The following is a 24,113-nucleotide window of genomic DNA, read 5'->3' as shown; positions in this document are numbered from 1 at the left end:
CAGAAGTGGTTCCTGGTTCAACTGCTTGTCTTGGGTAGGTCTATACCTAATCTGACTAAGACAAAGAATAATTACCTTCTTAGACATCTGCAGGGATGCATAGTGTATAAGCTCTCTTGCTGTTACCCTTATTGACAAGCTTTCTTTGTGTCCAATGGAAGTTCCTCACTTTGCAATTTAACCACGTTTTCTTTGTTCCTATGCGGTGTGCAGAATTAAAATAATTATTCAACATTTTAAAATAATGATTCTTTTAAAAAACGTGACAATAGTTGTCATCTCTTAATTTCTTCAGCTCTCCACACCAATTAACAAACCGTAACTCCTTCAGTTGATGGTATTTTTCTTCCTCTTTAATTATTTTTCTGCTTTGTTGTCTTCCTTTCCAATTCTGACAGATGTTTACTTGGTTATTTCTACACAGGTGTGCCTTGGAGATATGGCAATTTTGGTTCCAGACCACCTCAATAAAGTAAGCATTGTAATAAAGTGAATCACACAAAGTTTTTGGTTTCCCAGTGTATATAAAAGTTATGTTTACACCATACTGCAGTCTATTAAGTATGCAATAGCATTATATCTAAAAATGTACATACTTTAATTTAAAAATATCTTATTGCATCAAAGACGTGGAATCAACCCAAATGCCCATCAATGATAGACCAGATAAAGAAAATGTAGTACATATACACCATGGAACACTATGTAGCCATAAGGAGGAAAGAGCTCACGTCCTTTGCAGGGACATGGATGGAGCTAGAAGCTGTTATCCTTAGCAAATTAACACAGGAACAGAAAACCAAGTACTGCATGTTCTCACTAATAAGTGGAAGCTACATCATGAGAACACATGGACAATTGGAGGGGAAACAACACACACTGAAGTCTATTGGGGGGACTGGGGGAAGGAGAGCATCAGGAAGAATAACTAATGGATGCTGGGCTTAATATCTATATGATGGGTTGATCCGTGCAGCATAGCACCATGGCACATGTTTACCTATGTAACAAACCTACACATTCTGCACATGTACACCAGAGCTTAAAATAAAAGTTGAAGAAAAAAATATCTTATTGCCAAAAAAAAAAAAAAAAAATGCAAATGATCATCTGCGCCCTCAGTGACTTGTAATCTTTTTACTGATGAGGGGTTATGCCTTGATGTTGATGGTTGCTGACTGCTCAAGGAGGTGGTTGCTGAAGGCTGGGGTGACTGTGGCAATTTCTTAAAATAGGAAGACAATGAAGTTTGCCACATCAATTGATTCTTCTTTTCATGAAAGATTTTTCTGTAACATATAATGCTGTTTGATAGCCATTTACTCATAAGGGAGCTTCTTTCAAAACTGAAGTCAACCCTCTCAAATCCTGCCACCGCTTTACCAACTAAATTTATGTAATATTCTAAATCCTTTGCTGTCATTTCAACATTGTTTATAGCATCTTCACCAGGAGTAGATTCCATCTCAAGAAACCACTTTATTTGCCCACCCATATGAAGCACCTCCTTATCCCTTAGTTCGATCATGAGAAAGCAGCAATTCAGTCACATCTTCAGGATCCACTTCTAATTATAGTTATCTTGCTATTTCCATCACATCTGTCCTTACTTCCTCCACCGAAGTCTTGAACCCCTCATAGTCATATGTCAGGGTTGGAATCAACTTTTCCAAACTCCTTTTAATGTTGATATTTTGATCTCCTTCCATGAATCACCAATATTTTTAATGGCATCTAGAATGGTGAATCCTTTCCAGAAAGTTTTCCATTTGTTTTGCTCAGATCCAGCAGAAGAATCACTATCTATGGCAGCTATGCTCTTATAAGATGTATTTCTTTGACTTTTTTAAAAAAAATACTCTAAGTTCTAGGGTACATGTGCACAACATGCGGGTTTGATACATAGGTATACATGTGTCATGTTGGTTTGCTGCGCCCATCAACTCGTCATTTACATTAGGCCTTTCTCCTGATGCTATCCCTCCCCCAGCCCCCCACCCCACAACAGGCGCCAGTTTGTGATGTTCCCTGCCCTGTGTCCAAGAGTTCTCATTGTTCAATTCCCACCTATGAGTGAGAACATGCGGTGTTTGGTTTTCTGTTGCGATAGTTTGCTCAGAATGATGGTTTCCAGCTTCATCCATGTCCTTGCAAAAGACATGAACTCATCCTTTTTATGGCTGCATAGTATTCCATGGTGTATATGTGCCACATTTTCTTAATCCAGTCTATCATTGATGGGCATTTGGGTTGGTTCCAAGTCTTTGCTATTGGGAATAGTGCTGCAGTAAACATACGTGTGCATGTGTCTTTATAGTAGCATGATTTATAATCCTTTGGGTATATACCCAGTAATAGGATTGCTGGGTCAAATGGTGTTGCTAGTTCTAGATCCTTGAGGAATCGCCACACTGTCTTCCACAATGGTTGAACTAATTTACACTCCCACCTACAGTGTAAAAGCATTCCTATTTCTTCACATCCTCTCCAGCATCTGTTGTTTCCTGACTTTTTAATGATTGCCATTCTAACTGGCATGAGACGGTATTTCATTATGGTTTCGATTTACCTTTCTCTGATGACTATTAATGATGAGCATTTTTTCATGTGTCTGTTGGCTGCATAGATGTCTTCTTTTGAGAAGTGTCTGCTCATATCCTTTGCCCACTTTTTGATGGGGTTGTTTTTTTCTTGTAAATTTGTTTGAGTTCTTTGTAGATTCTGGATATTAGCTCTTTGTCAGATGGGTAAATTGCAAAAATTTTCTCCCATTCTATAGGTTGCCTGTTCACCCTAATGGTAGTTTCTTTTGCTGTGCAGAAGCTCTTTAGTTTAATTAGACCCTATTTGTCTATTTTGGCTTTTGTTGCCATTGCTTTTGGTGTTTTAGTCCTGAAGTCCTTGCCTATGCCTTTGTCCTGAATGGTGTTGCCTAGGTTTTCTTCTAGGGATTTTATGGTTTTAGGTCTAACATTTAAGCCTTTAATCCATCTTGAATTAATTCTTTTGTATAGGGTGTAAGGAAGGGATCCAGTTTCAGCTCTCTACATATGGCTAGCCAGTTTTCCCAGCACCATTTATTAAATAGGGAATCCTTTCCCCATTTCTTGTTTTTGTCAGGTTTGTCAAAGATCAGTTGGTTTTAGATGTGTGGTGTTATTTCTGAGGCTTCTGTTCTGTTCCATTGGTCTATATATCTGTTTTGGTACCAGAACCATGCTGATTTGGTTACTGTAGCCTTGTAGTATAGTTTGAAGTCAAGCAGCATGATGCCTCCAGCTTTGTTCTTTTTGCTTAGGATTGTCTTTGCAATGTGGGCTCTTTTTTTGTTCCATATGAACTTTAAAGTAGTTTTTTCCAATTCTGTGAAGAAAGTCATTGGTAGCTTGATGGGGATGGCATTGAATCTATAAATTACCTTGGGCAGTATGGCCATTTTCACGATATTGATTCTTCCTATCCATCAGCATGGAATGTTCTTCCATCTGTTTGTATTCTCTCTTATTTTGTTGAGCAGTGGTTTGTATGTAGTTCTCCTTGAAGGGGTCCTTCACATCCCTTGTAAGTTGGATTCCTAGGTATTTTATTCTCTTTGTATTAACTGTGGATGGAAATTCACTCATGATTTGGCTCTCTGTCTGTTATTGGTGTATAGGAATGCTTGTGATTTTGCACATTGATTTTGTATCCTGAGACTTTCCTGAAGTTGCTAATCAACTTAAGGAGATTTTGGGCTGAGACGATGGGGTTTTCTAAATATACAATCACGTCATCTGCAAACAGGGACAATTTGACTTCCTCTTTTCCTAATTGAATACCTTTATTTCTTTCTCTTGCCTGATTGCCCTGGCCAGAAATTCCAACACCATGTTGAATAGGAGTGGTGAGAGAGGGCATCCTTGTCTTGTGCTGGTTTTCAAGGGGAATGTTTCCAGTTTTTGCCTATGCAGTATGATATTGGCTGTGAGTTTGTCATAAACAGCCTTTATTATTTTGAGCTATTTTCCATCAATACCAAATTTATTGAGAGTTTTTAGTATGAAGAGCTGTTGAATTTTATTGAAGGCCTTTTCTGCACCTATTGAGATAATCGTGTGGTGTTTGTTGTTGGTTCTGTTTATGTGATAGATTATGTTTATTGATTTGCATTTGTTGAACCAGCCTTGCATCCCAGGGATGAAGCCGACTTGATCATGGTGGCTAAGCTTTTTGATGTGCTGCTGGATTCAGTTTGCCAGTATTTTATTGAGTATTTTCGCATTGATGTTCATCAGCGATATTGGTCTAAAATTCTCTTTTTTGTGTGTGTGTCTCTGCCAGACTTTGGTATCAGGATGAGTTAGGGAGGATTTCCTCTTTTTCTATTGTTCGGAATAGTTTCAGAAGGCATGGTACCAACTCCTGTTTGTAACTCTGGTAGAATTCGGCTGTGAATCTGTCTGGTCCTGGATTTTTTTTTTTTTGGTTGGTAGGCTATTAATTATTGCCTCAATTTCAGATCCTGTTATTGGTCTATTCAGAGATTCAACTTCTTCCTGGTTTAGTCTTGGGAGGGTGTATGTGTCCAGGAATGTATCCATTTCTTCTAGATTTTCTAGTTTATTTGCATAGAGGTGTTTATAGTATTCTCTGATGGAAGTTTGCATTTCTGTGGGATCAGTGGTGGTATCCCCTTTATCATTTTTTATTGTGTCTATTTGATTCTTCTCTCTTTTCTTCTTTATTAGTCTTGCTAGTGGTCTATCAATTTTGTTGCTCTTTTCAAAAAACCAGTTCCTGGATTCATTGATTTTTTTGAAGGGTTTTTTGTGTCTCTATCTCCGTCAGTTCTGTTCTGATCTTAGTTATTTCTTGTCTTCTGCTACCTTTTGAATGTGTTTGTTCTTCCTTCTCTAGTTCTTTTAATTGTGATGTTTAGGGTGTCAATTTTAGATCTTTCCTGCTTCGTCTTGTGGATATTTAGTGCTATAAATTTCCCTCTACACACTGATTTAAATGTGTCCCAGAGATTCTGGTACGTTGTGTCTTTGCTCTCACTGGTTTCAAAGAATATTTTTATTTCTGCCTTCGTTTCGTTATTTACCCAGTAGTCTTTCAGGAGCAGGTTGTTCAGTTTCCATGTAGTTGTGCGGTTTTGAGTGAGTTTCTTAATCCTGAGTTCTCAGTTTGATTGCACTGTGATCTGAGAGACAGTTTGTTGTAATTTCTGTTCTTTTACATTTGCTGAGGAGTGCTTTACTTCCAATTATGTGGTCAGTTTTAGAATAAGTGCAATGTGGTGCTGAGGAGAATGTCTATTCTGTTGATTTGGGGTGGAGAGTTCTATAGATGTCTATTAGGTCTGCTTGGCATAGAGCTGAGTTCAAGTCCTGGATATCCTTGTTAACCTTCTGTCTCATTGATCTGTCTAATATTGACAGTGGGGTGTTACAGTTTCCCATTATTGTGTGGGAGTCTAAGTCTCTTTGTAAGTCTTTAAGGACTTGCTTTATGAATCTGGGTACTCCTGTATTGGGTGCATATATATTTAGGATAGTTAGCTCTTCTTGTTGAATTGATCCCTTTACCATTATGTAATGGCCTTCTTTGTCTCTTTTGATCTTCGTTGGTTTAAAGTCTGTTTTATCAGAGACTAAGATTGCAATCCTTGCTTTTTTTTTTTTTTTTTTCCTTTCCATTTGCTTGGTAGATCTTCCTCCTTCCTTTTTTTTTGAACCTATGTGTGTCTCTGCACATGAGATGGGTCTCCCGAATACAGCACACTGATGGGTCTTGACGCTTTATCCAATTTGCCAGTCTGTCTTTTAATTGGGGCATTTAACCCTTTTACATTTAAGGTTAATATTGTTATATGTGAATTGATCCTGTTATTATGATGTTAAACATTCTTGCCCATTAAGTGTGGATTTTATTTATAGCATCGATAGTCTTCACAATTTAGCATGTTTTTAGAAATGACTATTACTGGTTGGGCTACTCCTCTTTAGTGCTTCTTTCAGGAGCTCTTGTAGGAGAACAGGCCTGGTGGTGACACAATCTCTCAGCATTTGCTCACCGTCTGTAAAGAATTTTATTTCTCCTTCACTTGTGGCTTTAGTTTGGCTGGATATGAAATTCTGGGTTAGAAAGTTCTTTTCTTTAAAACTGTTGGTATTGGCCCCACACACTCTTCTGGCTTGTAGAGTTTCTGCCGAGAGATCTGCTGTTAGCCTGATAAGCTTCCCTTTGTGAGTAACCCGACCTTTCTCTCTGGCTGCCCTTAACATTTTTTCCTTCATTTCAACTTTGTTGAATCTGACAATTATGTGTCTTGGAGTTGCTCTTCTCGAGGAGTATCTTTGTGGCATTCTGTGTATTTCCTGAATTTGAGGGTTGGCCTCCCTTGCTAGGTTGGGGAAGTTCTGCTGGATAATATCCTGAAAAGTGATTTCCAACTTGGTTCCATTCTCCTCATCATGTTCAGGTATACCGATCAAACGTAGATTTGGTCTTTTCACATAGTCCCATATTTCTTGGAGGCTTTGTTTGTTTCTTCTTCCTCTTTTTTCTTTAAACTTGTCTTCTCTCTTTATTTCATTAATCTGATCTTTAATCACTGATACCCTTTCTTCCACTTGATCAAATCAGTTATTGAAGCTTGGGCATGTGTCACAAAGTTCTTGTGCCATGGTTTTCAGCTCCATCAGGTCATTTAAGGTCTTCTCTACACTGTTTATTCTAGTTAGCCATTTGTCTAACCTTTTTTCAAGGTTTTTAACTTCCTTAAGATGGGTTCGAACATGCTTCTTTAACTCGGAGAAGTTTGTTATTACTGACCTTCTGCAGCCTACTTCTGTCAACTCATGAAACTCATTCTCCATCTAGTTTTGTTCTGTTGCTGGCAAAGAGCTATGATTCTTTGGAGGAGAAGAGGCACTCTGGTTTTTAGAATTTTCAGCTTTTCTACTCTGGTTTCTCCCAGTCTCTGTGGTTTTAGCTACCTTTCGTCTTTGATGTTAGTGACCTACAGTGGGGTTTTGGTTTAATGTCCTTTAGGTTGATATTGATGCTATTCTTTCCTGTTTGTTAGTTTTTCTTCTAACAGTCAGGTCCCTCAGCTGCAGGTCTCTTGGAGTTTGCTGGAGGTCCACTCCAGACCCTGTTTGCCTGGGTATCACCAGCGGAGGCTCAGTTGGAAATACAGAAATCACCCATCTTCTGCATCGATCATGCTGAGAGCTGCAGACCGGAACTGTTCCTATTCGGCCATCTTGGAATGGACCATAAGATGTACTTCTTAAATAATGAAAATTGAAAGACAGAATTACTCCTTGATCCATGGGCTGCAGAATGGATGTTATGTTATCAGGCCTGAAAACAACATTCATCTCCTTGTACATTGCCATCAAAGCTCTTGGGTGGCAATATGCCTTGTCAATGAGGAGTAATATTTTGAAAAGAATTTTTTTTTCTGAGAAGTAGGCTCAACAGTGGGCTTAAAATATTCAGAAAACGATGCGGTAAACAGATATGCTATCATTCAGGCTTTGTTGTTCCATTTCTAGAGCACAGGCAGAGTAGATTTAGCATCATTCTTAAGGATCTTAGGATTTTTGGAATGGTAAAAGAGCACTGACTTCAACTTAACATCACCAGCTACAGTAGCTCCTAGCCACAAAATCATCCTGCCCTTTGTAGCTTTGAAGCCAGACATTGACTTCTGCTCTATGAAACACTATCAAAGTCTTAGATGATATCTTCTTGCAATATAAGGCTGCTTTGTCTTTATTAAAAATCTGCTGTTTAAAATAGTCACCATCATCCATGATCTTAGCTAGATCTCTTGGATGACTTGCTGCAGCTTCTCCATCAGCACTTGCTGCTTCACCTTGCACTTCTATGGTGTGGAGAGAGCTTCTTTCCTTAAACCTCATGAACCAGCCTGTGCTAGCTTCATACTTTTCCTCTGTGGCTTCCTCACAATTGAAGAGAGTTGAGTTCTTGCTCCACATCCCACTTTGGCTAACGGGGTGTTGTGGCTGGTTTGACCTCCTACCCAGACCACTCAGACTTTCTCCGTATCAGCAAGAAGGCTGCTTCACTTCCTCTTCATTTGCGTATTCACTTTTCGTTTCTTTCAAGAACTTTTCCTTTGCATTTACAACTTTGCTAACTCTTGACTACAAGAGGCCTAGTTTTTGGCCTGTCTCAGCTTTTGACATGCCTTCCTCATTCAGCTTAATCATTTCTAGCTTTTGATTTAAAGTGGTACACATGTGACCTTTCCTTTCACTTGAACATTTAGAGGCCATGTTAAGGTTATTATTCAATCTCTTTTCAATAGTGTTCTGTCTGAGGGAATAGGGAAGGTCCAAAGAGAGGAATGGGGGGAGATGGAGCAGCAGCTGGTTGGTGGAGCCATCAGAACACACATAACATTTATGGATTAAGTTTTCCATCTTACATGGGTGCAGTTTGTGGTGCCCCAAAACAATTACAATGGTAACATCAAAGATCACTGATCACAGAACACCATTAAAAGACATAATAATAATGAAAAATTTAAAAATCTTGTGAGAATTACTAAAATGTGACACAGAGACACGAAATGAGCACATGCTGTTGAAAAAGAAAAAAAAAGATGGCGCTAATAGACTTGCTCAAAGCTGGGTTGCCACGGACCTTCAATTTGTGAAAAAGACAGTATCAGTCAAGTACAATAAAGTGAGATATTCCTGTACGTGAGGCTTCGTTCTTGGCCCTGGTGGTGAGGTGGGTAAATGCAGAGGCTCTTTTCCCTGGAGAAACTCCTGAATCCTGTGATCTTAAGCAAGCTTTGTCCAAAAGATCAGATCAACACCTGAATAGTAGAAATTGTGGCTTGACCATTCTGGTTGGTGGTTTTGGTCCTAGAGGTATCCCTTATGACGGAGAAGACTTGTATCTCAGCTGAGTTATTTTTAAGGTAAAATGCCATGCACTGAGTACTATATTTTATTCACTGATAAATACTGATCTGTTGAAGATATGTCCCTCTACTCAGGCATCTGCTGACAATATCCTGTTCTCCTGGTTTGCTGGCGTGGCCTTCACCACTAGTGTGTTCTGAGACCATCACTGTCATCCCCATGCCTCACAGCTGCCTCCTGTACCACGCCCCGTGGACTTGAACTACTTCTCAATGCTTACCCGCTGCCTTCTGCTCATAGGCATGGTTCTGATGCATCCTAAATAAGTCTGTGTGTGTGTGTGTGTGTGTGCACACTTGTGTGTCGAGGAGGGTGCTGGTAGGAAGGAAAATTATTTGTGCATAAATGAAGGGATATATTGTGATATATCAACAGATAATATTTTGTTTCTGCTATTTCATTTTCACCCAGATTTCTTCTCTTTCTTTTCTCTAAAAATGCTCTTTCTTAAACAGGCCTTGATTTGGAAGCTGGTTTTCTGGAGCGATCAGTATTTATCAAGTCTGTTTGCACAATATCTAACTCTTTGGATGCTTTATCTTTTCTTGTGTCCCGTTTAAGCTCTTTTTCTTTTTCTGGAAATCATGTTTTTAAATCAGGAAATATTCATTCAATGTCTGCTGTGTGAAAGGTACCTTGCTTGGCCCTGTGAAAGAAAATTAAAACAAAAGGTGTGCTGTCTTCTAAGATCCTGCAGTTTAGGGGGAGAGACAGGCACATAAATAACTCTAATATAGGCCAATCATGTGACATACTTTAGTGAAGGAAAAAAAGTGTATTTATTTATTTATTGAGACGGAGTCTTGCTCTGTCACCCAGGCTGGAGTGCAATGGTGTGCAATCTTGGCTCACTGCTACCTCCGCCTGCTCTGTTCAAGCAAGTCTCCTGCCTCAGCTTCCCAAGTGGCTGGGACTACAGGTAAGCACTACCACGCTCGGCTAATTTTTTGTATTTTTAGTAGAGATGGGGTTTCACCATGTTGGACAGGCTGGTCTCAAACTCCTGACCTCAGGTGATCTGCCCACCTTGGCCTCCCAAAGTGGTGGGATTACAGGCATGAGCCACCACACCCAGCCAAAAGTATATTTAGTTGGAATAGGTATAGATCTACCCAAGGAGGTTGAAGGGGGCAGTCATACATTTTCATCTAAGATCTTCTTTCTTTCCTTAAAATCTTACAAAATCAAATGGGTGGCTGCTTCTACCAAATTGCCCACTCACTTCTTACTTCTCGATTAGTTTTCTCTCTCTTTCTCCCTCAATGAAGATAGGGCACTATGGAAGATTACAGCATTTCAAACACATTCCAAAATCCTGTCTTAGCCCATGCCCGGCTGTTACTGTTTTAGGAGAATCTGATGAACGTCTTTAAACACTCTTAACATCCAAGGTTGTCTATGTATAGTTGGCGAGCAGGTGGCCCGCCTGGGTAGAAAGTTATAACCTATTTTCATTTTTGCTTTGAAGGTTAAAAAGAGTCTGATTCTAATAATCAATTTACCTCTTAAATAGGGAAATAAGTCTGACTCCTGGGGAAAGGACATAAATTAACCTCTGGAAGTTTTCAGAACTTATTAGCACGTAAATGCTTCTGCTGAATCTGTTACCTTTCCTTGAGCGCTTTGCCCGTCATGGGCCGTATTTAAGTTTTGTGGTATGCACTCGAGATTTTAAAGTGTGAGAGACGTTTCCTTCTTTCAGGGTGAGGCAGGGTGACCCAGGGTCTCTGAAAGGTAAATACCAACTCCCCTGTCTCCCGAGGGAGCGAGCGATGGGCCTGTTTACAGTGTGCCGCCCTCGTCTGCAGAGAACATGCTTCACATTTTCTCCCAGGTGATGGGCTGCCTGCCAGTGATATTGCACACCACGAGAGCTGCACAGTTTCTGTGGCAATATCATTCCTCATCGGCTCCACCCTTTCCCTTTGAGCTTTCCATTTTGCCCTTGCTCTGTGCAATGCACCAATCAACACAAATTCAGGCAACTCCTCATTTCTCCTTCCTTTGATGACCCTGAAGCTTATCAACTGGCCAGCCCATCGCAGCCCAGAGCCATTTGGTGGATGTGCTTCTGCCGTGGCGCTGGGAAGTCTGTCTGGGTGCTGTATTGTTTTATATTTTTCTCCCTCCTTCCCATGGCACCCTTTCTGCTGTTCCTTTCCCACCTTAAAAATAAATCCAAGGATATGAATAGCTTGAAATGAACTAAATCGGTCATTGTTATTACAGGAAAACTTTATACTGAATGCAAGCAATAATCCGCTTATATACACTGCATTCTTACACAATAACTTATCCTTCATCGCTCTTCTCCTCGGCTTGGCAAACGGAGTAGCTACCTTCTCATTCCCACAGTATTGTGTAAACATGAAAAGAAGCCAGAAGAGGTTCCTTTTATTTTGTTTTTGTGTTTATGTTGTTTGCTGGCTTCAGGCTGGGCCCCAGCACAGGGCAAGCGGCAGGAGGGTACTTCTGCCGATGACTGCGGCAGAGGGAGTTCTCATGTTTTGTACATGCAGCATGTGGCTTTCTCAACATTTCACTGAGCGTGGATTCTGTGAAAAGCAACACAGCTTTCCTCTGTTGGATCAAAATGTTAATATTGATTCTATCAAAGTTTAAAGAGATATTATGGCCGATTGGCAGACATCCCTTTATTGAAGATGTATCAAGCCATATGAAAAACTACTATAATAGCTACTACAACCCTATGGTCAATATAAAGTTTCCCAAATTCTGAAGTTAAGCCTCCTGGTTGCCACCATGGAGATATTAAACAAGCTGTATGTCTTCTATGTGCATCACTTATTTGTAAGGATAATTATACTTTTTTCTGTTTCCCTACACCTTCTACTTCAGATTGCACTGAAAACCCCCAAGTCAGAGGATCACTTGAGCCCAGGAGCCCAAGGCTGCTGTAAGCTATGATTGCACCACTGCATTCCAGCCTGGGTGACAGAGAAGGAGCCTGTCTCAAAAAAAAAAAAAAAAAAGAAGCAAAAACAAAAATGAAAATTCCCAAGTCAAACCTTTAGTTAGAATTAGACTAAATTATTTCAAAGCAATTTTGGAAACAGAATTTACAAATGCAAAAAGAATGAGCAATTTACCTAGATACTTTGAATTTGCCAAATGAAGCTGATGCTTTGCAATGAAGCCTTTCTTATGCAAATCTGAAGTTGCAGATGAACTCCAAATGGAATTCCTGATCTGTGATGGGAACAGATGAAGAAATGAAGCTTTTTATAGTATTTTGATGAACATTTTAATATTTCTCATCTGTCTTTGAGATAGACACAATACATGCTAGGCTAGGGCTTGCTACATTTTGTGTTGTTATTTTTAGTCATTAGCAAATTTTCTCAATGCTTTGGCTCTTAATTAGGACTAAGAAACATTTAGCGAAAGCTAAAGAGTCAGCTGGGTAATGAGGAAGTCAGGTCAATCAGTTCGACCTTTTCTATGTCCCTGCTGCAGGCAGAGCACTGAGTTGAGTGTCATGTAGGATATAAAGGTGAGTGAGAAATAGATGCTTTCTTCCAGGAACTAGGAGACTAGCTAAGAATCTAGGATAAGGACATAGTACTTCAATCGAAGACATTAAGATGGCACAAATAAAGTGTGTAGGTTCTATTTATGGTAACCTAGGAAAAACGTAAAAGCAAAGGAGGAGTTTTAAAAAATACTCACTTGGAAATTAACATTTCTCTAAGATCAGTGGCCAGTTCTCTTTATTAGTCTAGAGGCAGCAAACTTTTCTCTCCTGGCACCTTATCCACAGCAGGTGCTTAGGTTACTTTATTAGAAGTAGCAATAGTTTATGAGAACTGGACAGAAAGACTGCCACTTACTTCACTCTCTCTAGCATCAGTGCCAATCATGTGGAGGTCTGACTGCTAAAAAGTTACTAGACACGGTTTTGTGGTTTGCATTTGACCTCATCTACGAGATTGTTTTAGAGCTAAATGCTTTGAGGAAGGGGCCATAGATCTTAAGAAGTAAAAGAACTATAAGCAAATTGATCCAACTCCTTGTTTTCAAATAGATAAGGTGTTTTTAGTTCCCACTTGATGGACACTATTCAGAGATTCAGTGCATCGCCGGAAGTTGCATGTGGTATAAGCACAGGAAGACCGGACTCCTGGTCCTTTGCCTCCCAGGACAGCGCTGTTGCACCACCTCTTGTAGATGAGGAAATTAAAACACAAAATTCCTGTGCATTGGTGGAAAACTCTTGTTTTTGTTTTCTTGTCTGTTCATCCAAACCTCTAGCTATAAAATAATAATATTCTTGGAGATCTTAATTATCATTATTTATGTAAGATTTATACCCCGTCTATTTCCAAAACAATTTTTTAAATACATTGCAACCTTATACACAGCACAGAATAAAACATCTAGAAAAAGAACAACACTCTTTTTTTGAAAATCAGAGAGTTAGCAGATAGGTGACTGGCAAGCATACATTATTCCATTCCAGGATGAAATTTAGTTTTGAAGTTTCTTTGCAGATGAGATAAAATTATAAGTGTGTGAAACTATATTATTCCCTTGCCTGTTGGCTTTAAATTGGATTTCCAAATTTAGTACAAAACAAAAAAAGGAGAAGAAAGTGTTTTTTAATAGACCTTATGGATGATCTTTCAAGTTTTGACCTTGTATAAAGCATTAGATTAAGAAACAAAGTATAAAAAACAATTACTCTTCAGTACTTGTGTGCATGTGTTTTAGAAGGATAATGGTAGCGGGCACATTTCTGGACCTGCAGCATGGACAGGGAAAGTTTCTCTTTTGTGGGAGGGATGTCTAAAGTTTTCTCTAATTATTTTTAGAATACTGATTTTTTTCTTTTTCTAGAAAGAACGTTTGTCCTGGCAGTCTTTCAGCCACAAAGCTGTGAGAAATGGGGCTAAATATTAATGATAACTGCTTGGATTATAATGAAGAATCAATCAAAACACATACTGTTGATGAAGATGCCTTGAACACCATGGATGCTATGGAGTAAGGGATTATGACTACAGCAACTCTTGGCTCCCTTCTCTGTTTATTTAAGGGTTACACAGGCTTTGTTTAATATCTCAGTGTCTCAGTCCTTTCGGTTGAAGCACAGGGCATGCTTTAACTACCTGAGATTAACTGCTAAACCCTGCAGCAAGCCAGCATCTCGTCCCCGCTACCCCTCATACGTCAGGATCTGCTCTGGCAATGGGCCAGTGGTGATGTGTGGGAATGCAGCCCTTTGTGTTTGTTTTTGGTGTTTGATTTGGTGGCCTTGGTCACGGATTGGCTTCCTTCTTTGAAACTGAACATCTTCCATTCCTTTGTGATTGAGTGACAAAAGTTCAACCTGCACATGCCAAAATGAACAGCCTAGAAAACTGATTATGGTTTCAGAACCAGCTTTAAAAAAAAGCAACAAAACCCTTCCAGTCACCCAGAGTTCTAAACATAATCGGTTGGTTCCCAGAAGTACAATAAAAGGAAGCCAGAAGTATTTTAGTCCCTAGTTGTTTATGAATCAACCTGATTTTCTTTTTCAGACTTTGAAGGTCACAGAATCAAATCATGTGGAGCCATTTCCATCAGTCCTTCTGCCCACCCTTTCTCCCCTGTTCTCTGTTACAAGTAGGGTTTTGCTATATTTAAGTAGAACATTGCTCAGAATTTCCAGGGGTTCCTAATTAAAGCAGGTTTCTTTTCCAAGAAAGTTGCCTTGGAAATTACTGGAAGGGAAGCAACAGTGACAAGTAAAGCAGGCATCAGAATACCTTCAGTGCACCCCAGCCCTGCTCCTCCCCTAGAGCACAGGCTTGGGAGTTCTGCTGGCCTTAGGTAGAAGCCAAGGAAGAGGGGCCTACACTCATCTTTCCGAGTAAGCCAGGGCACTTCACATCTGGGATAAAGCCAGCAGGGCATGGGACATGGCATGGAACTGAATTTATATAGGAAGTAGACAATTTAGCCTGAGTCTCAGACACACACAGGAAGGTGACAGAAGAAGAAAGAATGACGTTTATTATTTTCTAGAGATCTAATCTAGAGAGCTTCAGTGTCCTTGCCATAATGTGACCTTTAAAGAACACAGCAAAAATCTTGGCATATTGCTTGCCAAGTATTCAGATACCTATTATGTGCCAATATGAATAGCACGTAACAGGTACCTGAATAATGTAAGTTCTCTTCCCCACCTTTCCCCCACTTTTCTGCACATCGAATAGGATAACTTTGATTTTGCTTTACAAATTACTCAGTAATATCTGTTGTTATTTCTTAATGTAAACAATTTCATATTGCTTACATTTCTTTTTTAGGACTTAATGAATAGCAAGGAAATATTTTTGTAATTGATAAGCTTGTTATGCAATTCCAGAAACCTTTCAATGCCTCTAACATCCACATGGTACACTCTGGCACAAGTCAAAAAATGTATTAAAAATAAGAACTAAGAAGTATCAGGTGCCAACTATGTGCAAGGCATTGTATTAGGTTCTTTATCTTAGGTTTTCCATTTAACCCTCAAAACAACCCCAAGGACCAGGACGAGTCTTTCCCATCTCCCTGTGAGAAAGTGGCCTCAGAGAGCCCTTGTCCGGGTCTCACAGTGAGCAGGTGGCAGAGTTGTTGCTGGAGTAGAGTTTACTCAAACTCCAGGGTCCAAGTTCCTTCCACTCACATAATGCCAAGGCTCTACTGGAGGTCCAGGAAGCGAGAGCAAGAGATCTTCTCACTGCCTTCCACAACATGGCTTCCTTAAAAGCATTTGAAGAAGACGGATTCAACCAACTGTAGACAGCATCTCTGCTGGGGCCATGCTGAGACAGGACAGGTCTGGTGGGAGGAGCCAGGATACTCCTTTCTCATCCAACCTCCAGCCAGCTGTTTGTGTTTTGGATTTTTCTGGGGGCTAAGAAGTTTCCCGGTAAGAGACGGTGAACTGGGTCTTCAAAGGGGGTCCTGATGTTCATAAGCTCATCTGGAGAACAATATGGGGAGAGCAGGGCAGGGTGGCAGAGGTCAAATTGCTGGGGAGAGTCTCCAGACGCCTGAGAGAGGGATCAACCTAAGGAAGGGGGATTCAGGCAGTAAGTCCAACTTAGCAACAAGGCTGTGGGGCTGAGAGAAGGTGCAGACCTTGGATTTTCTTGAATCTGCCCTGACCCCACCACTTTGTAGGGCTCTGTGCAGCCTGGAGCGGGAATGGCTGTCTGTGTAATAGGAGGTGCCACTCAGTGAGCCAGCCTTCAGCATCTTCCATCCCATGCTGCCCTGCTGTGGTGCCCACTAGCAGCCAGGACCTCAGAGAGCAGAGAACTCTTCTCACTTTGTAGCCAACTGCCCAGAGTACCCAAGTGCCAGGAGGATTGAAGCCGGCACCCAAGACTTCACTCACATATCAGGGGAGGCATAGATCAGCAGGAGTGTGCCATGGCTGTGGCCGCAGCGGTGGCAAGCAAAGGCAGCAAGAAAGGGCCTGGATCCTTGTCTCACATTCTATCTATAGACCCCAGATTGAGAATTCCTGCCTTCTGTGCTTCTGCAGAATGACTTCAGGAAAACACACACCTGGTTCTGAGTACGTTTTCTTAGCTCAACACCAGTACCATGTAACTACAGTGGCCTCAGGGTGTGTAATAATGACTAGACAATGCACAATGCCATTGCAACAATGTGATAAAGGCTAGTCTGTATACCTATGAGATTCATTCCCTGCAAGGCTGTGGAGGGTTGAGCAGGCACAGGCACCGTGACCAGGCACAAACTCTGTGTTATTTTTGTGGGAGCAAAGAATAATTCTTCTAGTTCCACAAGGTGCAGTAATATGAAAAAATGATAGTTGAACAAGGATGAACTTGGAGGTAATTTCTAACAAGAATGGGGACAAGGAGAGGAAGCGGGACTGTGATGTCAGCACAGAGTGGAGTGCTGGGAAAACATGGGATCTGAACTTGAGCCCCAAGTCTACCCTGGACAGCTGAGTGATTTTGGGTAAGTAAATGTTCTCTTCTTCATGCTTTTCCCCACCCCTGTCATTGGGTTTTGCGAGGGACACAGAGGACTGTATATATATATATATATATACACACACACACAAGGTGCTGTGTGAACAGTAAAGCCCCATCCTCATGGGGGTATCTGTTATTATTAATATCTGTTGTTATTAACAGATAATAATAATCTGTTATTATCCTGTTACAAACCATCTCACGTTCAACTTTACTCCAAATGTATCTCTGGGTAGCCATCGCATGCCACACTCTTGCTGCAGTTTGCAAGTTGAGGTAAGTCACTTGTGGTTTCTGTCACTTTTTCCTCTCCAGGGGCAGTACCATGATGGGAAGCTCTGCCAGACAGACTGACTTTATCACTCAAAGGCCAGTAAAAGTGACCTTTGGCTGTCCTGGGAGTCCTGCACCCCTATTTTTCTGAGGAAACTCCCTTTGACCTTCGATTCCCCTGGCTTTCCTTTCTCTTAGCTTCCCTCCCTCCTCTGGTCTGGCCTCTGTCCAAGCCCTGGGATGGAGGTGAGGGATGGGAGCAGTAGGCATGGGGGTGGGGGGCATGGAATGGGGGAGGAGGAGAGGGGAGTCTCCAACCCTATGGCTACCTCACTGAGTTCTGCCGGGTATGGTTTCCATAGAGAGCCGGCAGCAAGAGCACATGGAATAAAGTATATTGAAGTCATTCAGCTTTGAAGACTTCCTGTATACTTTCAAGCTGCCCATGACATCATTGCACTGGGTGGCTCAGAACAATAGGCGGGGGTGGGATAAAATGAACCAAATCTACAAAGCATCAAGAACAGAGAGTGAGAGGCTGAAACAGAAACAGCCACAGACTATGTGAACTTTCCTGAACCAACTGGGGAAGAACTGACCCCCTGGTTGTCCAAGATGGCCCACAACTGCACCCCTCGGCCACCCGCCCCCATGGACTCGGCTGCTTCTTGTTTTCCAGCTGCACGGTGACCTCGCTTTGTTGCGTGGGACAACGACGGCAGACACACAGAGAAAGTCATGTGACTTGCAAGCAGTTCCTCCATCCAAGTTCAATAAATTAGCAGCCAAAAATTTTAATCAGATATTTAATCTTTCCTCCCCGAAAGGGAGATTGAGTGTTTACTGTGGCTGGAGGCCAGGTTAATCTCAGAGAAAGATTACTTGCTGCATCCTTGGTGCTGGGAAGCCCTGAAGAAGTCACTGGTGCCTGTTGAGCTCTGCTCAGCCAGTAGATAGCCTGTGTCCCTTGTAATTTTCTGTGAGCTGTGTCAGGACTGAACTGTGACGTGACAAGGGATTTCCACATTTTATAAATACAGTGGGATACGAAACAACCAAAAGAAGTGCTGCAAAAATCAATACATGGTCTTATCTGATGGGTCTACCATGCTGACCTCTTCTTCTCCTTATCTGCTCTACACCTTTCACCTCCTGAAGCCCAGGGATGTCTCAGGGAGAAGGGCTTGAGGGAATCCTACCAGGGCACTCTGAACTCTGGTAGCAGGACTCACCTCTTTGTGAATAATTCACTAAGATCTACATTGCTGACTATGGCTGAAATTTATTAATTTATTTGACAAAGGATGATTGCGTGCCAGGCACTCTTCTAGGATCTTGGAACAAATCAAAAAACACAAAAAGAAAAATGTCTTCCCTAATGTAGCTTATGCTGTAATGATGGGAGACAGATACTTAACAATAAACATAACTAACAAATATATAATGCGAAATTAGAAGGTGACCAGTACTAGGAAGAAAAGAAATGCACCAGAGAAGGTGACTTGGCATGGTGGGGAGGGCTATTATTTTGTAACATAATTTATTGCAACATTCCCATGGTGGGCCCCTGAAAATGCCACTCCATTAGGATGTTGATTGATGCTGTGGAGAAGAAACCCATTCCGTAATCAAGGGGCGGAAACTGAATCGGGGAGAAAGGTGATAGGCAGAGACATTTTGGAGGGTATTGCAGTAGCCATCAAACACCATGAAGGAGAGAGAAAAGACCAGCCTGGCTCTGGCTGGACAGAGCAGCAACAGCAGAAAGAGGAATCAAACTTTAAGTGTCTAGACTTTTCCACATGTCTAGTTTTGAGCCAGGGCAACTATGAAAATGAATGAACTTTTTTTTTTTTTGAGACAGAGTCTCCCTCTGTCGCCTAGGCTGGAGTGCAGTGGCGCGATCTCAGCTCACTGCAAGCTCTGTGTCCTGGGTTCATGCCATTCTCCTGCCTCAGCCTCCCAAGTAGCTGGGACTATAGGCGCCCGCCACCACGCCCGGCTATTTTTATTTTTTTTTTGTATTTTTAGTAGAGACGGGGTTTCACCATGTTAGCCAGGATGGTTTCGATCTCCTGACCTTGTAATCTGCCCACCTCGGCCTCCCAAAGTGCTGGGATTACAGGCGTGAGCCACCGCACCCAGCCAATGAATGGACTTTTAACCCAAATGTGTAAGTCAAGAGAAGAAGATATGGTGAGCTTGAGTTACATGTCAAGAGTTCAGATGCAAATGAGCTATGTTTGTAGATGCTATGGATAAAACCATCAGAGTATTTGAAAAATAGCAAGTGACAGATACAAAGAAGTGACCGAGAGGTAAGAGAAAACACAGAACAGCAGTCTTTCTCAGGAATACAGCAAGCAATGATTTTAAAGCAGTGCTTCTCCACACACCTACAACCATCTGATCTTTGACAAGGTCAACAAAAAGCAACAGGGAGAGGACTCCCTATTCAATAAATGGTGCTGGGAGAGCTGGTTAGCCTTATGCAGAAGATTGAAGCTGGACCCCTTCCTTACACTATATACAAAATTCAACTCAAGATGGATTAAAGACTTCAATATAAAACCTAAAACTATAAAAGCCCTGGGAGATAACATAGGATAGGAGATACCATTCTGGACATAGGCCCTGGCAAAGATTTCATGACAAAGATGCCAAAAGCAATTGCAATGAAAGTAAAAATTGACAAATTGGACCTAACTATACTAAAGAGCTACTGCATCACAAAAGAAACTATTGATAGAGTAAACAACCTATAGAATGGGAGAAAATATTTGCACAGGCTTAATATCCAGAGTCTATAAGGAACTTAAACAAATTAACAAGCAAAAATAAACAATCCCATTAAAAAGTGGGCAAAGGACATGAACAAACACTTTTCAAAAGAAGACATACACGTGGCCAACAAGTATGTGGGAAAAAACTCAACATCACCAATCACTAGAGAAATGCAAACCAAAACCATGATGAGATACCATCTGTCAGCAGTCAGAATGGCTACTATTAAAAAGTCAAAAGATAACAGATCCTGGTGAGGTTGCAGAGAAAAGGGAATGCTTCTACACTGTTAGCGGGAATGTAAATTAGTTCAGCTGTTGTGGAAAGCAGTGTGATGATTTCTCAAAGAACTTAAAATAGAAGTACCACTTGACCCAGCAATTCCGTTATTGAGTATATACCCAAAGAAATATAAATTGTTCTACCATAAAGATACATGCATGAATATGTTCATTGCAGCACTATTCATAATAATAAAGACATGGAATCATTCTAAATGCCCATCAATGGTAGACTGGGTAAAGAAAATGTGGTACATATACACCCTGGAATACTGTGCAGCCAAAGAAAAAGAATGAGATCATGTCCTTTGCAGCAACATGGCTGGAGCTGGAGGCGATCATTTTCTTAAGTGAACTAATGTAGGAACAGAAAACCAAAAAAAACACACAGACACAAAGACGGGTACAATAGACACTGGGGCCTACTTGAGGGTGGAGGGCGGGAGAAAGAAGTGGATAGAAAAACTACCTATCGGGTACTATGCTTATTACCTGGGTGACAGAATAATCTGTACGCCAAACCCCAGTGACACACAATTTACCTGTGTAACAAAACTGCACATGTACCCCTGCACCTACAAACAAACAAACAGATTAACTTAACTCTAAAAAAAACAAAAACAGTGCTTCTCAAACTTTGCTCCCACTAGAATCATCTGAGGGATCCACACATTCCTATTCCCAGGCTACACTCCGTACCAATTACATCGGAATCTCTGAGGAAGAGGCCGAAGAATCAGCAGTTTTTAAAGTTTCTGTAAGTGATGACAATTTGTGGTCAAGGTAGAGAACTAGTGTTTTAAAGCAGGAAGAATAGGTAACAGCTGCAGAGAGATGAAGATGGATGAGGGCTGAAAAAAGACGGTCGAATGTGGGGTCTAGGAGAGCACTGATGGCCCTTTCTGGAATGTATTACCAGTCTACTGTTGCTGTTTTGCAGGGAAAGACATTTAGGCCAAAATGGGTTTAGTTGCTTCCCCAAGGCCACATTTTTGGTAAATAGTGGAGCTGAGACTTGGTCTTTCTGGAGCCAAAGCCTATATATATTTTTCATTCCGTCATGTTGGGGTAGAAACTGGGAAAATCGAGGGATTTTCTACTGGCTGATTTATTTGTTGTTGGTGAAATGTGTTGAAATGATAACCCACAACTTGAAGGGTGAGGGCACAGGTGAACTAGGGTGGAATAAGGAGTTGTAGTTTCCCTTTTCTGGGTTATAGTCAGACCTTTACCATTAACTGTGTGACTTAATATTTTGGGGCTTTCTTCCATTTCTTTCTTTATAAGAAAAAAGATTTGGATTTGTTGGTCTGCAGGATTCCAGGTATTTACAAGATTTAATGATTTAAAGATTCTGTGAGGGTGGAGTGCAATGGAACATCAGTATGAGATGAATTAAAGAACCAACCAGCAGCCTGGGGAGGTGAGAAACCTTGGCTGGGGAGTGGATCAAGTCTCCAGTTTGGTGATTTGCTCTTGTGAATCCAGTGATGGGATTAGACTGCAGATGCTAGCTGGAGAGGAGACGCTTGCCACAGAAATGTCCAAGAGGACTTTGAGGACTTTGAGGACATGAGGCTGGTTCAGTGCCTCATGGAATGTCAGACAGGGCAGGTCAGCAGGGTAACCTCCCGTTTGTTAGCTAGAGCGGTGCTCCCACCACCTGCTGTGGAGGCTAGGCTGGAGATGGGGGAAGTGAGACGCAAAGGGGCTGATGGAAAGAGAAAAGAAGAGAAGCATTAATGGGCCAGAGGTCAAATGAGGTCAAACCTCAGAGGGAGAAATGATATTCAAGGAAACAGTGGATCCTGTTGAAAAACCACTTTGTGATTCCAAAACGGGAGATTGGACCAAACACTGTACAGACACTTTTAATTCTATCTAATATTGTAAGATGTCACTGAATCTTTAGTGAATAAGTGACTTCCTTGCCACCAAAAGGTTTCATAAGGGAATCAGCTTTAGTTTGGAAATGCCTCCTTTTGGTGGGTATTCTAAACATGACACTAAAGCACACCCCTTTAAGGGAAAAAGTTTGATTTCATTTTATTTTTTGATAAAGTGGTAAATGATAAAGACTGACTGACTACAAACGTGCCAGCCACTTCTACATTTTAGACAATAGAGCCACAACTTTTGAATTAAAATGTTACAACTTCTGCATGTTTCTCTAGTATAAAACAAAGAATCTTTCAATATTGTTTCCCAGATCTTTGATTGCTACAACCTGACTTTGTTTGTTCAGATGACTTGATTAGGATAATTAATGTCATAACAGGCCTGTGGACATTCTTTTACCATGACACTAAAACAACAGTGGTGACAAAGAACAGGTTAAGGCATAATGGACCTGCTTCTTCTGTGGAATTATCCAAGACAGAGTAATAGAACCATCAGGGACTACATTCAATTATTGTGAGACTTTGTTCATCATGATTACTTCTAAAAACGCCGTTATAGAAAAGCATTTACTCTGAGTCTTCCTGGTTTGCAGAGAGAAAGGTATCAAACGCACCATTCTTACCTTAGTGCCTCTGTTGACAGGCAAACTGGTGAGGATCTAAGTGACATCTGGGAAATTTGACGCATGGAGTCAACAAAATGGAAACTTGCTGTCCTTAAGATCCTTTCTGTTTGGCTTTTTAAAAATTTTTTTTTTAACATATTAGGCTTTCTTGGCTTGATGTTTTGCCCTTTCTCTCCCTACTTCTCCTACCCCCACTATCAGTTCTTTAGTTAATTACCTTATGTTTTTATTAATTTATTCACAAATATTTATTGAAAGCTATTCTGCAAGCTGCTATGCGAGGCACTTGGAGATTTGGAAAATTTAGTGAGAGAGATGCTGAACTTGTATTTAACAGTCTAATACAGAATACAGATATTAAACAATAATTATAATAAAATGATGAGAGTTATCACACAGGGCAAATACAAGGCATTATGAGAGTGTCGGGCAGGTGTAAAACCAACTCTTGGTTTTGTGGGAGACTTCTCTGAGGAAGAAACATAAATTAGTTATGAAGAAAAAGTAGATTTTAGGCAGAAATAGTGGCTATGTGGGGTGCAGGACAACTCTTCTAAGTAGAGAGAAGAATATTTGCAATTGTTCAGATGTGAGAAAGAGCATGGCATATTTGAAGAACGTTGAAAGTAGTTTAGTGTGCTACCACATGAAGTAGAAATTGGAAAATGGTGCAAACTGTTGCTGGGGTAGTAGGTGGAATAAGACCAGGTGGGGTCTGCAGCCCTCATTGCAGCACGGGACTGAGATGATCAGATGTGTGTTGAAAGAGTCACTCTGGCTACAGTGGGGAGAATGGATGGCAGATGTCAAAAATGAACAGAAAGGGAAGAGACTTTACGCTTCTAGCCATAGGAAATAAATAGGATAGGGAATTATCCTTCCACTGCAAATAATGAAAAAACTGAAAATTATAAGAAACAAGTATTTTCAGATATTATACAACATGAAGTACAAGATTGTAATCTCTGAAAAAAGGGAAACAGATGATGTAAGCCCTGCCATCAGTAAAGCTTTATGTCTAGAGGTAATTTCCAGTTTTAGGTGTAGGAAACAGGAACTCAAACACAATGCAACAATCTTTCTTAGTTGAGGAGAAGGAGATCAAAGTTCTAGGACATTGAGGCATTTAGAATTTTGGGGCAGGGTACCCAGGAGGAGTGATTTGCAGAAAAATTTCAGAAATCTGTGTAAAAGCTCCCTTGAGTCTTTGGCTGAATACCAATACACACATGCACAGGGTGAAACTCATGAAACCAACCAAAAATAATTCTTAAGAAAAGCATTATTAGTGGAG

General features: G+C 40.8%; 1 long non-coding RNA gene across 3 annotated transcripts in view; it reads left to right on the top strand.

Moving 5' to 3' along the window:
- The window catches only part of LOC103879615, a 175,729-nt gene extending 158,239 nt beyond the window's left edge, over window positions 1-17,490 (top strand). For 2 of the 3 annotated variants that reach the window (XR_002518641.2, XR_002518640.2), the window contains one exon: window positions 13,806-17,490. This is a non-coding gene — a long non-coding RNA (uncharacterized LOC103879615). Of the gene's footprint in view, window positions 1-424; window positions 473-13,805 lie in introns of all 3 variants that reach the window. The other variant, XR_004180030.1, reaches the window with a different exon arrangement.
- Window positions 17,491-24,113: the final 6,623 nt, after the last annotated feature.

Source organism: Papio anubis, chromosome 19 (assembly GCF_008728515.1).
Source record: "Papio anubis isolate 15944 chromosome 19, Panubis1.0, whole genome shotgun sequence".
Taxonomy (NCBI): domain Eukaryota; kingdom Metazoa; phylum Chordata; class Mammalia; order Primates; family Cercopithecidae; genus Papio; species Papio anubis.
The sequence above is the reverse complement of the archived record's forward strand: the minus strand, read 5'-3'. Positions and strand labels throughout refer to the sequence as shown.